Here is a 17,530-nt window from a genome sequence, read left to right as displayed (position 1 = left end):
GCCACCTGAGTAGGTGGGACTATAGGAGCATGCCACTACTCCCAGCTAATTTATCTTATTATATTATTTTATTTTATGAAGACTAAGATGAAATCTCCCTATGTTGCCCAGCCTGGTCTCAAGCTCCTGGGCTCAAGTGATCCCCTGGCCTTGGCCTCCCAAAGTGCTGGGATTACAGGCGTGAGCTCCCACTGCCAGCCCAGAATGTAAAGCTACTGTTGTGGACAACTCAAACAATCCTGCAGGGAAGCCTTAGGAAATGTGTAAAACACACACTTTATGATTATCTTAGCCAAGGGGTGAATGGAGCTGAGGCATTTATATCCCCACATCCATCATTCATTGGTTACAAAATGGGAACTTTTGGGAAGATGTTAATTTCTGGTCACTGGAAAGGCAAGGTCAGTCACTTAATTTTTACTCACAGTGTCCAGCATATTGTCAATTCAGGGCTCAGTACTTGAACTGTGATAACAAATGCGTGATAATAGCAGCAACTACCTTATTACAGATAGGTGGTATACCTTCTTAAGAATAAAATTGATTTCTCAATGGATATTAATGTTGTTCAGTTTAGATGACTTTTTTGTTTGTATGCCACACAACATGCATTGATTCAGAATGCTCATGGTTACTTTAAAAAAAAAATTAAAAATTTTTTTTTTTTTTTTTTTTTGAGACAGAGTCTAGCTCTGTCTCCCAGGCTGGAGTGCAGTGGCGCGATCTCGGCTCATTGCAATCTCTGCTTCCTGGGTTCAAGCGATTCTCCTGCCTCAGCCTCCTGAGTGGCTGGAATTACAGATGCCCACCACCACACCTGGCTTTGTATTTTTTGTATTTTTGTATTTTAGTAGAGACAGGGTTTCACCATGTTGGCCAGGCTGATCTCGAATTCCTGGCCTTAGGTGATCCACCTGCCTTGGCCTCCCAAAGTCCTGGGATTACAGGCGTGAGCCGCTGTGCCCAACTTTCATTTTAGGCACAGTGAGTACATGTGCAGATTTGTTATACAGGAATATTGTGTGATGCTGAGGTTTGGAATATAGATCTCATCACCCAGACAGTTAGCATAGCACTCAATAGGCAGATAAGCAGTTTTTAACCCATTCCCTCATCCTCTAGTAGTGCACGGTATCTATTGTTATCATGTTTATGTCCATGTGTGCTCAAATTCTTAGATCCCATTTATAAGTGAGAAGATGTGGTAATTGTTTTTCTGTTCCCGCATTAATTTACTTAGGATTATGACCGCCAGCTGCATCCATGTTGCTGGTGCATATACATCATGGAATACTGCACAGCCATAAAAAATGAAATTCTGTCCTACAGGACGTGTGCAGTATTTCATGGTGTATATGCACCACATTTTCTGTATTCAATCTACCATTGATGGGCACCTGGTTTGATTCCATGTCTTTGCTATGGTGAATAGTGCAGCAATGAACATCCAAGTACATGTCTTTTTGATGGGATGATATATACACTGTCTTAAGATCATTATTATCAGAAGCAGTTCGTAAGAGGAGGATTGAGGATGCCCAGTTTATTTGGGAGTTGCAGAGGCATAAAAGGATAACATGGAGGAGACACAGGGAGGGAAAGAAACAGCCAGAAACCCTAGCTACTGTTGTTGGCACCTGAAGCATAATCCTGCAAGGAAGCTTCAGAAAATACCGTAAAACACACACTTTAGGATTATCCTAGCTGAGGGGTAAAGGAGCTGGGGTATTTATATCCCCTACCCATCAGCTATTGGTTACAAAATATGAACATTTCGGAAGATGTCAATTTCCAGTCACTTTCATCTCTTACATATGGGCTGAATGTGTTCTGGCAGCCTCAGGTCAGCCAGTCAGCAAAGATGCTGGTGTGCACAGAAATAGTCATATAATCCAAAGAGATGCAGGAGGCGCACAGACAGAACCTGCCACAAAGACCCTGAAATGCTAATTCATAAATGATCATGCGCTTTGTTTATGCTTTTTACTCTCAAGACCAATCCCCGTTAATGTAGGAAAATACCCTTTTATGTGTGAGATAATATATGTGAACGCATCTTGGAATGCATTTTATAAACTGTAAAGTGTGATACAAGTATATTGTTATTATCATTATTGTAATTATTATTATTATGATGGCTTGATTATAGTCATCAGCACTTGAGAGGGTTAGTAGAATGCCTTCCTTAGAATAAAAGTGAGATGAGAAATTTAAATACAATTCCAGTTACACGTAATCAATAATTGTCCACACCAAGGTTCGGTGCCTTGCGTGCATCAGTTTAGATATGAAAGCAGGAAGATCATGCATATATTTGTTGATCGTTTCTCCCTTGGGGAATGAATGACCATTGAGATATTTATTAGGAGCTTCTATGTATATAAAATAGTTTCAATGCTTGTCCTTTGGAAAGAGACCATTAAATCTGAGTTTGACATCTAGCTGTTTAATTTTTTTTTGAGACAGGGTCTTGCTCTATTTTCCAGGCTAGAGTGCAGTGGCACCATCATGGCTCACTGTAGCCTCAAACTCCTGGGCTCAAGTGATTCTCCTGCCTCAGTCTCCCAAGTAGCTGGGACTACAAGCACACACCGCCACCCCTGGCTAATTAAAAAAAAAAAAAAAGTTTTGTGGAGACCGAGTCTCACTATGGGTTGCCCAGGCTGGTCTTAAACTCCTGGGCTCAATCGATCCTCCCTCTTCAACCACCCAAAGTGCTGGGATTACAGGCATGAGCCGCCATGCTTGATCAACATCTAGATTTACTTGTTTGCTGTTATATCGGCCGGATTCTGCTTTGCATGTTTAGTCTTACTTGAACCCAAACAGGGACATCTGAAGCCATGGTTTAGACTTTCACTTAGTACTCGTGCATGACTACTGTGCAGAATCATGCCTTCTTCTTGGCCCAGTCCTGTTGAATTAGATAATTCAGTTAAACATTATCAACTGGATGGGATTCATTTCTGATACATCTGTGGCATTTAGCGACTTAAACTGCTATCCCATCTCTGAGAAGTTTTATTCTTTTTCACCTAAATCCAATTCCAAAACTACTAACCTATTGCCCTTAACTTGCTCTTCCCTCTCTGCTGGGAATGTCCCAGAATGCCTTTCTGTTGGGGTTACCCGCCATGACGACTCCCACTAGAACAGGATAAACAGCAGTGCCAAGGAGAGAAAGGGATAAATGTGACAGCTACATAGGTAATGGAATTAATAGGATTAGTGACTGGTTGGACATGTCTGTGACAGAGGGGGAAAAGGAGGTGTCAAAGATGATGGATTGGGTATGTGTTGGTGCCTTCAATTGAAATAGGACATTTGAGGAGACAGCTGATCTGAGCAAAAAGATACATAGATACAGATAGATGTTTTCCCCTCACTTAGTAAAATGCAGTCACTAGCAGTTATGGGCAAAACCAAACCTCACTGTTAAATGGTTTAAATTGATTGACAGCACAATTATGGATGACAGATGATTATTTTCCAGGTCATTCTCTTCATAGAGCTTACATTCAGTAGCATTCAAATAACTAATAGGGTACATTTCCTATTGATAACGTGTCTAGAGTCTTGTGAGGATTCTCATTTGGTGAAAGGCACAGGGGAAAGATTTGAGGATTGTGAGTCAATCCTATTTAATTAGAAACAATAAAACCCCATTGTACTTAACCAGAAAGATACCTGGAAGTATTATATCAGGTACAATCCAGCCTCATTTCCAAGAATTGGGCCAGGCAACCTGGGGAAGCATATCTGGTGGTGATGCATTTTGTATTAGTGGTGCTGGCATTGCTGATTCAATTAGATTTAATTTGATTTTTTTTTTCGCTCCATCCTCTGGCTGGCCTGTAACTGAAAACCTGAATATTTGTTCGTGTTACTATTGTCCTCAGACAAAGACCTCTTGAATTCACAGAGCAATCTATAATGTAGCTATCTATTTCCCATCTGCTCTGTGTGTACCTTAACTGATAGCTATTCAGGCACTTATTTTAGATAGCAAACTGAGGTTCCCTTTGAATCTGGGCTTTTGAGATCCAAATTGGTAGCCTTGGAAAATTATTCTTCAACAAAGGTCTGTTGAGGGCTCCTCTCATCTGGAAGAAGAAGGAAAAGAATAAAAAAAAGGCTTACAAAACCTTCACAATCCTCTTTCTTCTACAGAATTACCAAAAATGTTCTTGGAAGAATGGGGCATGCAGACCCGCCTGACATTTCACTGGTGTAAGTAATTTCTGATTATTTCTAGTTTCTCTGTTTGAATCTGTGTATGACCCAACAGAATCATTTTCCACTGAGTGGAGATAATGTGATTTCAAGCAAGATATACAAAGGGGGAAAATGAATAAATCAGCTAGGTACCAAAAAAAGTGTCAATTCTAGGCCAGGTGCAGTGGCTCACACCTATAATCCCAGCACTTTGGGAGGCTGAGGCGGGTGAATCACTTGAAGTCAGGAGTTTGAGACCAGCTTGGCCAACATGGTGAAACCCCATCTCTATTAAAAATACAAAAATTAGCTGAGCATGGTGGCGCATGCCTGTAACCCCATCTACTTGGGAGGCTTAGGCAGGAGAATGGCTTGAACCCAGGAGGTGGAGGGTGCAGTGAGCTGAGATCACACCACTGCACTCCAGCCTGGGCAACAGAGGGAGACTCCATCTTAACAACACAACAACAACAACAGTGTCAATTCTGTCTTTGGAGGGTGCATCCCAAAATTAGGGCATTGGCAAAGGAGGGACAATTATGAGGTACAAATGGCCAGAAAGCTCTATGCCTCTATGCACTATAGCTTGAGATTAATAGCAGTGAATGAGCACAGAGGCATGAACTTGCACCCAATGCTGTTCCAAGTACTCTCTCTATCATGCCATTTAAAAATATAGGTCCTATTATCCCAATAGAAGGGGAAACTGGGGCCTGAGGAGATAAGTTACTTGACCAGTCATGCAGCAAGCAGGTGACCTCGGATTTGAACCCAGGCTGCCTGATTCCAGAGCCGATGCTGTAACCACTATGAGACATTGTCTCTCTATGCCCCGGTCCAGAAGAATAGCAGAAGCTCCTCAGACAGTTCAGGTTTCTCATCCCTATAAAGTGAAATCTCCAGCTGGGGACCGTGGATCATGCCTAGCATCCCAGCACGTTGGGAGGCCGAGGTGGGAAGATTGCTTGAGCCCAGGAGCTCAAGTTCAGCCTGAGCAACGTAGTAAGAACCCCCTCTCTACAAAAAGAAAAAAAAAATAAGCCAGGTGTTGTGGTGTGCACCTGCAGTCCCAACTACGTTGGAGGCTGAGATGGAAGGATCACTTGAGCAAGGGAGGTTGAGGCTGCGGTGGGCCATGATTGTGTCACTGCACTCCAGCTTGGGTGACGGATCATGAACTTGTCTCCAAAACGGAAAAAAAAAAAAAGTGAAATCTTCTTAATGCAGGACACGGAATTGGATACAAAACCATCTGGAGAAAAAAAGGTGGGGAAGGTGCAGTTCTAACGCCACAAAAATTTAAAGTGTAAAGACAAGGGAGTAATTGATCTCCTAGCATTCAACCATGTTGAAGAATTTAATGAGTGCTTTTTGAATGAGTGACTTTAATCATCTATTATTGGCAATTTGTTTTTTTTGTTTGTTTTTTTGTTTGTTTGTTTTTTTACAGAGTTCCACTCCTGTGGCCCAGGCTGGAGTGCGATGGCGAGATCTCCACTCGCTGCAACCTCTGCCTCCCAGGTTCAAGTGATTCTCCTGCCTCAGCCTCCCGAGTGGCTGTGATTACAGGCATGCATTATCATGCCCAGCTAATTTTTAGTAGAGACGGGGTTTCACCATGTTGGCCAGGCTGGTCTCGAACTCCTGACCTCAGGTTATCTGCCCACCTCGGCCTCCCAAATTTCTGAGATTAAAGGCGTGAGCCATTGAGCCAGGCCTACTAATCTATTGTTTTTTTTATGAATATACCCAGCCTCCACAAGTAGATGATAAGGAACTCTCAGACCAAGAACTTTTCTCATACATATCTGTCTCTCTCATGGCCTTTACATGGTTTATGGGATCAGAAGGAGCTCAATATGTATTGATTGATATGGTTAGATTGGTGACTAATGATGTTAATCTATTGATTAATCATTGGGTGTAAGTTATGTTGCTTTTTCAAGAAGTGATCAGTGAATGTTAATAAATCAAATTTAAGGCAGGGCACGGTGGCTCATGCCTGTAATCCCAGCACTTTGGGAGGCTGAAGCTGGTGGATCACTTCAGGTCAGGAGTTCAAGACCAGCCTGGCCAACATGTTGAATCCTTGTCTCTAATAAAAATACAAAGATTAACTGGGTGTGGTCGTGGGCGCCTGTAGTCCCAGCTACTCAGGAGGCTGTGGCAGGAGAATCAGTTGAACCTGGGAAGTGGAGGGTGTAGTGAGATGAGATCACACCACTGCACTCCAGCCTGGGTGACAAAGCGAGATTCTGTCTCAAAAAAAAAAATAAATAAAATAAAATAAAAAATTTGCTATGTGTTTTTTTGTCTTTTTTTTTTAAGCAGAAAAATAAGGAGACATGTTAAAAAGGCTTTTGCACAATTTCATCCTGCCAGTGGAGATGGGGTGGTGGGCAGAGCCCAAGTGGATCGTAATGAGAGTGACTTAAATGGTGCAGTGGTCGGCTCTTATCTACAGGTTTACAGAAATGAAATTAAACTTGGGCTTTCTATTGCAAAACAATGAGCAAATTGAAGGCCAATTATACCAGCTCATCAAAAAAAGCTGGCGAGCTGTAGAGGATTTTGCATTTCTGAGTAGAACGACTTTTCAGATGAAAGAACTTATTACAAGAAATTGAGAACATCTGGGCCATCAAAGACAAAATGCAGTGAATAATTGGACAATCATAGACTGGCATCCTTTTGAATAAGAGGCACTTCCTCAGTTCCCGCTAGGGGAAGTGTTCAAAATTCCTCCTCTAACGGGAAATTGAAGCTCCGTTTTGAAAACATGATTTTTCTATACCTGGTTGTTATTTGGTTATGAAAGAAATCTATTTTGGGAGCCTCTGTTCCATAAAGTTATTCTTGTCACTGTAACCAGGATAAAATAGCAGAGTCGTGATTGGTTCTGTCTCTGTATTTCACCGACTGGCTTAACTCTAACCAACTGCCAGTTTATAATCCTAGCAAACATCACATTCATAAGAAGCCCTATTAACTCTGCTTCTCCCGGCGACTATCTATCTTTCTTCTCTCTGACTTCTCTACATTCAGGGTCCACCCTGCTGAAATCTTACAGGTGCCAAACAGATGTTTACAAAGAATAAATGGGAATTAGGCAAGTTCAGCTTCACTCATGTGGGCAGGCTGGTGCCTAATTACCATTCTGCTCAATGCCATGCGTCCTTCATATATGTGATAGTGATAATGTCCTGCTTTAGGCTAAACACTGAATTAGATATTTTACACATATAGATTATTTCAGGAAGCCTTTGTTGTTGTTCTTGTTGTTGAGACGGAGTCTCACTCTGTCACCTAGGCTGGAGTGCAGTGGTGTGATGTCAGCTCACTGCAACCTCCACCTCCTGGGTTCAAGTGATTCTTCCACCTCAGCCTCGCAAGTAGCTGGGATTACAGGTGCTCACCACCATACCTGGCTAATTTTTGTATTTTTAGTAGAGACAGGATTTCACCATGTTGGCCAGGCTGGTCTCGAACTCCTGACCTCAAGTGATGCTCCCACCTTGGCCTCCCAAAGTGCTGGGATTACAGGGCAGAGCCACTACGCCAGGCCTTTCTAAAAGCTTTAATAGTCCCTCTAGGTAGTAATTATTATTCCCATCTTGCAGCCAAGGAAACTGAAGATTAAAAACATGATATAGTCAGTCAAAATAGTTCCAATTATACTGTGTAATAATTCAAATATTCAGTGGCTTAAATCCACACATACTTATTTCTCATTCATGTTACATGTCCACTGTGGGTTGGTAGAGGGTTATGAGACTGTATTAGTTTGCTCTTGCGTTACTATAAAGAAATACTTGAGCCAGGGATGGTGGCTTATGCCTGTAATCCCAGCACTTTATGATGCCAAGGTGGGTGGATCACCTGAGGTCAGGAGTTTGAGATCAGCCTGGCCAACATGGTGAAACCCCATCTCTACTAAAAATATGAAAATTAGCTGGGCATGGTCGTGGGCACCTGTAATCCCAGGTGCCCGGGAGGCTAAGGCAGAAGAATCTCTTGAACCTAGGAGGCAGAGATTGCAGTGAGCCCTGATAGTGCCACTGTATTCCAGCCTGGGTAACAGAGCTAGACTTTGTCTCAAAAAAAAAAAAAAAAAAAAAAAGAGAGAGAGAGAAGAAAAAGAAAAAGAAAATAAAGAAATACCTGAGACTGGGTAATTAATAAAGACAAGAAGTTTAATTGGCTCATGGCTCTGCAGGCTGTATGGGAAACATGATGCTGGCATCTGCTTGGCTTCTGGGGAGGCCTCAGGAAGCTTACAGTCATGGCAAAAGATAAAGTGGGAGCAGGCATAGTAAGAGCAGGAGCAAGAGAGAGTGAAGGAGGAGGTGCCACCCATTTGTAAACAACCAGATCTCATGAGAACTCACTCACCATCTCAAGGGAAGTACCGAAGGGGATGATGCTAAACCATTCATGAAAAATCTGCCCCCATGATCCAATTACCTCCCACCAGGCCCCACCTTTAACACTGGGAATTACAATTGAACATGAGATTTGGGTGAGGACGCAGATGTAAACCATATCAGGGACCCAGGCTGATTAAACAGCTACCATCTCAAATAATGCCAGTCACAGTCCCCAAAGGGAGAGAGAGCTGTGGAACAAGGTCTTGCACCAGCAGTTAAATGCTCGCCCCAGAAATTACATTTATTACCTCTGCTTATCATTCATTGGCTGGTACTGGTTACATGACCCTAACCAACCATGACGTAGGGAAGGAAGGTGTAGAAAATGCAACCATATACTGACTGCATGCCCAAGTACATACAGCTAGAAATACTCACTAAATGACATTGGCAGGAGAGGTGAAGAGCATGGTGATTAAGACTGCGGGTTTAAATTGTGGTTCTGTCACTTAGCTGTGGAACCCTGGGCCAATTCATTAACATTTCTGGGCTTCAGTTCCTTCACTTGTTAAATAAGGGAACTAATTATACCTTCATCAAGGAGTTCTTGTAAGGATCCAGGAAGATCATGCATGCATAGAAGTTAGCATAGGGACTGATGAACCGTTGGAACCTGGGTTTCTCTGTCTCCAACCAAACCTGTGTTATTTCTAATTCACCATGAAGCCAGCCCAAGTCCTACAAAACCTAAGAACTGTTTGACCTTAGCTGTTGGAAATAGTAAGTTGATGGAAAATAATTGCGATTTCTGCCATTAAAATAATGGCCATTCCAGAACCCTTAAAAAGTCTAACCCCAAATTCCTTGGGGTGATGGATTTGAGGTTTCCTCCCATCTCCTCATTTGGCGACCCTATGATTAAACCTCTTTCTCTGCTGGAAATTGGTGTCTCAGTGTATTGACTTGCTCTGTCCATTAGCAAACACACCTATTACAATTATAAGGCCACCATGCTGTGAGGAAGCCCAAGCACATGAGAGGCTACATGTGGACCAACAGCCTCCACTGAGGCCACTCTGAGTCATCCCAGACCAGACACAGATATGTAAGTGAAGAATTCTCCATTAAAAGTGAGAGCAAAAGTCGCAATTACATGGGCACCAACCTAATACAATAACCCAAACTATGTGTGGAAGAATGCAAGAGACACCGATCTGGATACATTAAGGAGAATAAGTCCAGAGATGAGTCAATAACCTTGACATGAAAAGGCAAGACTGGAGAGAGATGCTCAGGAAAATGAGAGTGGCAATTTTTAAACATGGGTACCAATTCTTCAATACTCTCCCACTGAGATGTGAGCTCTGTGTCCCCCACCTGTTGAATCTGGGCAGACCTGTGACTGCTTTGACCTGTAGAGTATAAGGGACAAGACACTGTGGGGTGTTTCAATGCTAGGACAAGCAGGTTCCACCTTGTTTTCTGGGACGCCTGCTCTTGGATGCCTGAGCCACCACTGACTGTCCTGAGGTTGAAACCATCCCCACAGGATTGACCAGAATTGCATGCCAGGTTCTGTACAGAAACATAATTAAAATTAAGCATCAATTAGGCTGCACTTTGGCTGACTTCCTTGTTGCTGGAAGTCATGTAGCACTAGATCCTGAATATGTGCACCCCCATTGTTCCTATAGAGAGGATCTCTGACGTTAGAATCATAAGGCTTTTGTTTAAGTATTGCTTAAGATATTTTTCAAACCACAAATTTCAGCAACCAGTTTGGAGACCCCCACAGAAGAATGGGATCAGCATGGAATATAGCTTCTTTATCTCTCTGCCCCATGCCTTTACCCCACACTTTTCCACCAATTAATAATCTCCACACTTCAATCCACTCCAAAACCCTCAAAAAAATCTAACCCCAAATTCCTCAGGGAGAAGGATTTGAGGTTTTCTCCCATCTCCTCCTTTGGTGACCCTACAATTAAACCTCTTTCTCTGCTGCAAATTGGTGTCTCAGTGTATCAACTTGCTCTGTGCATTAGCAAATGATCTATTATAGCTACAAGGCCACCATGCTGTGAGGAAGCCCAAGCACAGGAGAGGCTACATGTAGACCAACAGCCTCCACTGAGGCCACTCTGAATCATCCCAGACCAGACACAGATATGTGAATGAAGAAGTCTCCAAACGGTTCCAGACTCCAGATGTCACCCTCCAGCTATCTGATCTTCCTAGATGAGGCCCTAGGCATCATAGAGTAGTCACCAATCATTTCTACTACAACCTGCTGTCTTCCTGACAAAGTATCACTTTGCCCTTAACTAAGATTTGGCTACCAGAATTGGGCATCAATATACAGTGTGCTCAGATTTTGCACCCTCCATTATACATCATGCCAGCTTCATTGATAAAGCTGGCTATACTTCTGCCTACTTTCTTCCTGCAGAAACCTGATTTTGATGTGTCATCCACATTCTTCTACTCATTCTTAGGTTTCAGCTTTTGGTGGTTTCATCCTAACTTGGCAAAGCTGACATAGCTGCTCTCTTCTCTCCCTCCTTCTTCTCCTCATCTTCCTCTTCTTCTCCTCCTCTTTCTCCTCTTCCTCCCCCTTCTTCTCCTTCCACGTTTCCTACTCTTCTCCTCTTTGTCTTCCTCCTCCTCATCCTCCTCCTTTTTCTCCTCCTCCTTCTTCTCCTCCTTCTCCTCCTCCTCCTTCTCTTCTTTCTCCTTCTCCTCCTCCTCCTTCTCTTCTTTCTCCTTCTCCTCCTCCTCCTCCTCTTTCTCCCCTTTCTTCTTCTTCTCCTCCCTCTCATTTTCCCTCTCTTTCTTCTCCCCCTTCTCCTCCTTCTTCTCCTCCTCTTCCTTCTCCTTCTCCTCCTCTTTCTCTAAGGACTAAGACTATTATCTAATGGTCCAAGACTATTATAAACAACCCACAAAGCACATTTTGAGCTTCTTCAAAACTGCCTCCACTTTGTCTCAGCTAAGGTCTCTTGTAAAAGAACATGGGGAAGCCAGGGAGATGTGTTTCTCTACACTAGCACTGCCTAAGCAAAAGCTCATTAGCAGCTCAGAAGCCTTCCTTCCAGGTTTACTCAAACCTTGCAGGAAGGGAGGAGAGTCCTCCTCTTCCCATGATAGAGGACACCTCTTCTCTGTCATCTTTTTGGAAACCTCTCTCCTGGATCATGGACTAAGTGTGTGTAGTAAATCATAGAAGATAAACATGTCCCACCACAGGGGCATGGCTCCCATCTCCCCTCTCATAAGTCATTCTGAGTAAGTGAAGGGCCACTTTCCTCTCTCTCTTTTTTTGAGACAACATCTCACTCTGTCACCCAGACTGGAGTGCAGTGGTGCAATCATAGCTCACTGCAGCCTCGAACTCTTGGACTCAAGGAATCCTCCCATGTCAGTCTCTTGAGTAGCTGGAGCCACAGGCATGCACCCCCATGCCTAACTATTTTGTTTTTAAATTTTTTATAGAGATGAGGTCTTGCTATGTTGCCCAGGCTGTGAAGAGCCACTTTTCTAACTTCCATTTTTTTAGGTTAAAACATCCCTATCTTAACATCACATTTCTATTTTATTTTCCTCTCTCAGATGTGGTTTGGTTGTCAAAGAGACTCACAGCTTTTCTAAAATCAAGGTTTCCAAGGACACGTCCATTTAATAACTGTTTTCTGACAGTTTTATGATTTTTACCACCATACCCTTTCTTGTGATAATTTCACCACTGAATTTCCTCTCTCCCGAAAGCCAAATTCCTATTTTCCATTTCTCTTCAGAGTTCACACGTTATCAGGGACCTTCAGGCTTCTTTCTTTATTTCCTCCAAGTAACATGACAGATCTTTGGCAAACACTTCTGAAATGTTGCTAACCTCCAGGAAAGTTTGCAAAATGTGATCTTATTCAGTTATATTACTATATAAGTCAGTGTTCTCCAGAAAAATAGAACCAATAGGAAACACACACACACACACGCACACACATGATTGATTATGAAAAATTGGTTCACATAATTATTAAGCTAAGAAGTACTACAATGTGCCATGTCTGCCAACTGCAAATTAGAGACCCAGTGAAGTGGTGTCGTTGTCTGGGGTAAGTACCTGAGGTTCCTTGCCTTATGCCAAGGAAATCAAGGACATCCACACACATAGAGTGAAGTTAAGAGTGGAGGTTTAATAGGCAAAAGAAAGAGAAGAGAGAACAGCTCTCTCTCCTCGGAGAGAGAGGGGTGCCCAAATGGGACTTCCAGCCCACAGTAGAGTGCATCGGATTTCATAGACAGGCTCGAGGAGGCAGTGTCTGATTTACGTAGGGCTCACAGATTGGTTGGACCAGATGTGACGTTTACATAGCCATAGCGTGCAGGGAAGCTGGCTGCCCCACTCTAATCTTATTATGCAAATAGGCTTTCCACTTGGCTGGCGCCATGTTGTCTGCTCTCTGCTGCACACCTGGTTGGAAAGGAAAAGGGAAGATAGAGCCACCATGTTGGACATGCCTAGTCCCAGGTAGCCTTTTCCTGTTGGCACAACTGCCGGCATTCACTCATGCAAGCCTCCAGCTTGCTTGTCTATGTCTGCAGCTCAATTTTACAGGCTGTTCTTTGTTAGAAAAAAAAAAATGATTTGGGGGCTGCTTTTCATTAAAAGGAAAACCCTACCAAGGACTTCCTTATCCTCGCTCTCTGCCTAAATACTTTCTTTTTAACTCCTTTATCACCAAGAAAGTAGTGGCATAATTGAGTCTAAGTATGAAGGCCTGATAACCAGGAGAACTAACAGTGTGAATCCCATTCTGAAGTCCAAGAAATGAGGCAGCAAAGAAAGGGATAAATTCCTCTTTTCTCCTCCTCTAGTTTTATTCAAGCCCTCAATGAATTGGAAAATGCCCAACCACACTGGGAAGGACCATCTACTTTACTGAGTCTATCCACTCATTCAAATGCTAATCTCATCCAAAGACACCCTCCCAGACACATTCAGAAATAATGTTTAATCTGGGTACCCCATGGCCCACTGAAATTGACTCACGAAATTAACCATCCTAACTAGCAAAAAGAAAAGAGCATTTTTTTCATATGGTTTTTGGCCACATAAATGTCCTCTTTTCATAAGTGTCTGTTCAGGTCCTTTGCCCACTTTTTGATAGGATTGTTTGCTTTTTTTTCTTGTAAATTTGTTTATGCTCCTTGTGAATTCTGGATTTTAGACCTTTGTCAAATAGGTAGACTGCAAAAATGTTCTCCCATTCTGTATGTACAAATGTTCTCCCATTCTGTATGTAGGTTGCCTTTTCGCTCTGATGACTAACTAACTATCCTCAGCAAACTAACACAGGAACAGAAAACCAAACACCACACGTTCTCACTTATAAGTGGGAGCTAGAACAATGAGAACGCATGGACACAGGGAGGGGAACAACACACACTGGGGCCTGCCAGGGGGTAGGGTGGGGGAGGGAGAGCATCAGCATAAATAGCTAACGCATGCTGGGCTTAATACCTAGGTGATGGGTTGATAGGTGCAGCAAACCACGATGGCACACATTTACCTATGTAACAAACCTGCACGTTCTGCACATGTATCCCAGAACTTAAAAGAAAAGACAAAAGAAAAAAGAAAGAAAGGGAAGAGAGGGGAGGGGAGGGGAGGGGAGGAGAGGGGAAGGGAGTGGAGGGAAAGGGAGGGGAGGGGAGGGGAGGGGAAAGAAAGGGAATTGAGGGGAGGGGAAGGAAAGGGAAGGGAGGGCAAGGGAGGGGAAGAGAAGGGAGGGGAGGGGAAGGGAAGGGAAGGGAACAAAATCTTCCCTGACATTTTAAATCATCCACTCCTAATAACAAAATATCTAACTCTAAAATAATCTGGCTCTTCTGCAAGATACTAGCTGCTCTTGATTGAATTAAGGCAATTGAGAATCTCTCAGAAGATAAACATACAAAGGTCTCTCTAAGCCTTACTTTTCTCACCTGTAAACCAATGACGTTGAGTGTGTAAAAAGAAAATATCTTGGTTCCCCAAAACCACTAAGCTAAAGGAAAAATTCAAACTGGGTACTGCTTAAGGCAAAGCTGCCTCCCATTCTATTCAAAGTCACCCCTCTGCTCACTGAGATAAACGCATATCTGATTGTTTCCTTTGGAAAGGCTAAACTCAAAAGAAAGCAACCACGTGTCTCTCACCTACCTGTTACCTGGAAACCCCCTTCTCTGTTTCAAGTTGCCTGCTTTTGCTTGAGTTGTCCCATCTTTCTGGACCAAACCAATGTTCATTTCACATATGTCGATGGATGTATCAAATCTCCCTAAAAGGTGTAAAACCAAGCTGTGCTCTGATGACCTGGGGCACATGTCATCGGGACCTCCTGAAGCCGTGTCATGGACACATGTCCTCAACCTTGGCAAAATAAACCTTCTAAATTAACTGAGACCTGTCTCAAATTTGAGGGGTTCTCAAGTGTGATTTTGAATTAGATGTCTTATGTAAAACATATCCTTTGTGTGACATTAAGTTCCCATGAAAGGGCACTGGGCCTGCACAATGGCTCATGCCTATAATCCTAGCCCTTTAGGAGGATGAGGCTATGTGGGAGGATCTCTTGAGGCCAGGAGTTCAAGGCTGCAATGAGCTATGATGGTGCCACTGCTCTCTAGCCTGGGTGATAGTGAGAGCCTGTCTTTAAAACAAAACAAAACAAAAACACAAAGAAATGGGAGTTATTACAGCTCTTCTCATGATAATTCCCCTTCTCTGGAGGCCTTGGGATACCCTTGACTGTAGGCATCATTTGAGATGCTCTAAATAGCCTTAAACATATATTCTAAGCACACAAGCGTCACCTCTCACTTTGGAGAGGTTCACACAAGGCGGTAACATCAGGCTGGGTCTGTTTTCAAAGACTGATAGAAAAATGGCCTGGGTTAGCTCCCAGAATTTAGGTCAGGAGATACTTTTACATCTTCCTTCCTGTGGATGGGGCTACTGTGAACCTTGTGGGAGAGTCTGGTGTAGAAGTGTCAGCAGATTTATCAGGGGCAGGTCAGAGGCTCACAGAAATCAGCAGGGTTTTGCTTCTCCAGGGTTCCTGTAAGATCCTGCTTTTGCCTCATTTCATCTGAGTTCACTGGAATGGAATAATTTCAAGGAAACAGCAATTTAGATCCTTGAGTTTCTCATGGCCCTTGGACTAAATCATAAATCAACTCTTGCTCACTTGAAATGGAACCCCCCCACCACCACCTCCCCAGGGATCTTCCAGAAACTTCCGAAGAATGTAGCAGACACGTTGGTCAGTCCTGGAAAATTTCCAGACAGGTGGTTTTCTCACTCTCTTTTCTGCTTCTAATCCATGGTACCCAAGGCTGAGAATAATGAAGGTTTTACATATTTTCATTTCAGAGGTGAAGAAACTAAGGCTTAGGGAAATGAAACAATTCATTCAAAATAAAAAATCTGTTTGTGCAGTTGTGGACCACAACCCAGATCACTCAATTTTCTAGTGCAGTGACTTTGCACCTTGCTGCACTTGTATTTTTTCAGAAAATACTATTATTGCATACTATGTGTCAGGTATAAGGAGTTGGAGATTGATTTGTGAGAATGGAAAAACCAAAAATTGTAAAAAATGTATATAGAGAGATATCATTAAAGAATGCATACTTTATACAATAACATAGTCAAAAGATGATGAAGATTTTAAGGTGGTCTGGCCAAGCTGGTTGTGTTCAGGCATAAGGCTCTCTGGACACAGGAAACGCAGGGAATGGCACTCTAGGGTCAATCAGGTGCACACAAATAGTGCAACGCGCATGATCTCATTTTTAACGAATTATATTAATGTCAAGGAATTATGATAATCTTAAGGTTTCTTTTGGAGAAGATGAAAAATCACCTGGGGTGACGGATAGTCACTGCTCCATCCAATTAGAACTGTTTCTGTTACTATAGTTCCTCCCTTGGACCGTTTCCCAGTTATCCTACCTCTAGTAGCTAAAAGGTTAATGTCTAGCACAGAAGGAAACTTCCAGGCTTCCTTCTGTGCTAAGACTGGCATCTCATCTGAAGCTTACATTTTCATTTACTATTTCAATACATGTATTTTCTTTGTGCTGCTTCTGGTCTCTTGCAGAATGAGATTGGATACTAATAAATGAATATAAAACATTGATTTCTAATTATTTCAAAGAAATATATATTATATATTGCATTTGCATTGTATTGTATGTTATACAATAGTATACATTATACATGTGTTATACATTATATATTGAATATACATTATGTATTGCATTTGCATAGTATATAGTATATAATATATACATTATATAATATACAGTATATTACATATTATATATAATGTATATTTCTTTGAAAAATACAATGTATGTATTGTACATACATTGTACACTGCATAGACCAATGTAAATACAATGTATAATTTTTTGTGCATACATTTACATGTATGTAAATGTAAAATATAGAAACATTAAGGCTTATTGTAGCCATCATCTTGTCAAAAGATGAAGAAAAAGATTCCTGTTACATGACTTTGGCATTTAGCTACTATTCCTTTAACAGTGACTGATAATTGGACAGCCAATCACTCTACCATCTGCCAATTTCCCCTCAATTAACTAATAATAAGAACTAAAAGACTTGGAGATAATCATTGTGTAGATTAGACTCCAGATATTATGTATGATTAAAGTATAATGTAATTTAAAAAGAAAACACCAGAATCTTTTCATTTTGAACTGAATCTATCCATTATCTATGGGTAATTTATTATCCATTATCCATCTATCTGTGTATCATTTTATAACGATAGAAAAGCAGCTTTTTTTTTGTAGCTCTCAATCTTGAACAGGCATCAAAACCTCCTGGAGATCTTATGGAAACACAGATTACTGGTTCCCATCTGAGTTTCTGATTT

The sequence above is a fragment of the Pan troglodytes genome, chromosome 6 (assembly GCF_028858775.2).
Source record: "Pan troglodytes isolate AG18354 chromosome 6, NHGRI_mPanTro3-v2.0_pri, whole genome shotgun sequence".
Taxonomy (NCBI): Eukaryota; Metazoa; Chordata; class Mammalia; order Primates; family Hominidae; genus Pan; species Pan troglodytes.
The sequence above is the reverse complement of the archived record's forward strand: the minus strand, read 5'-3'. Positions refer to the sequence as shown.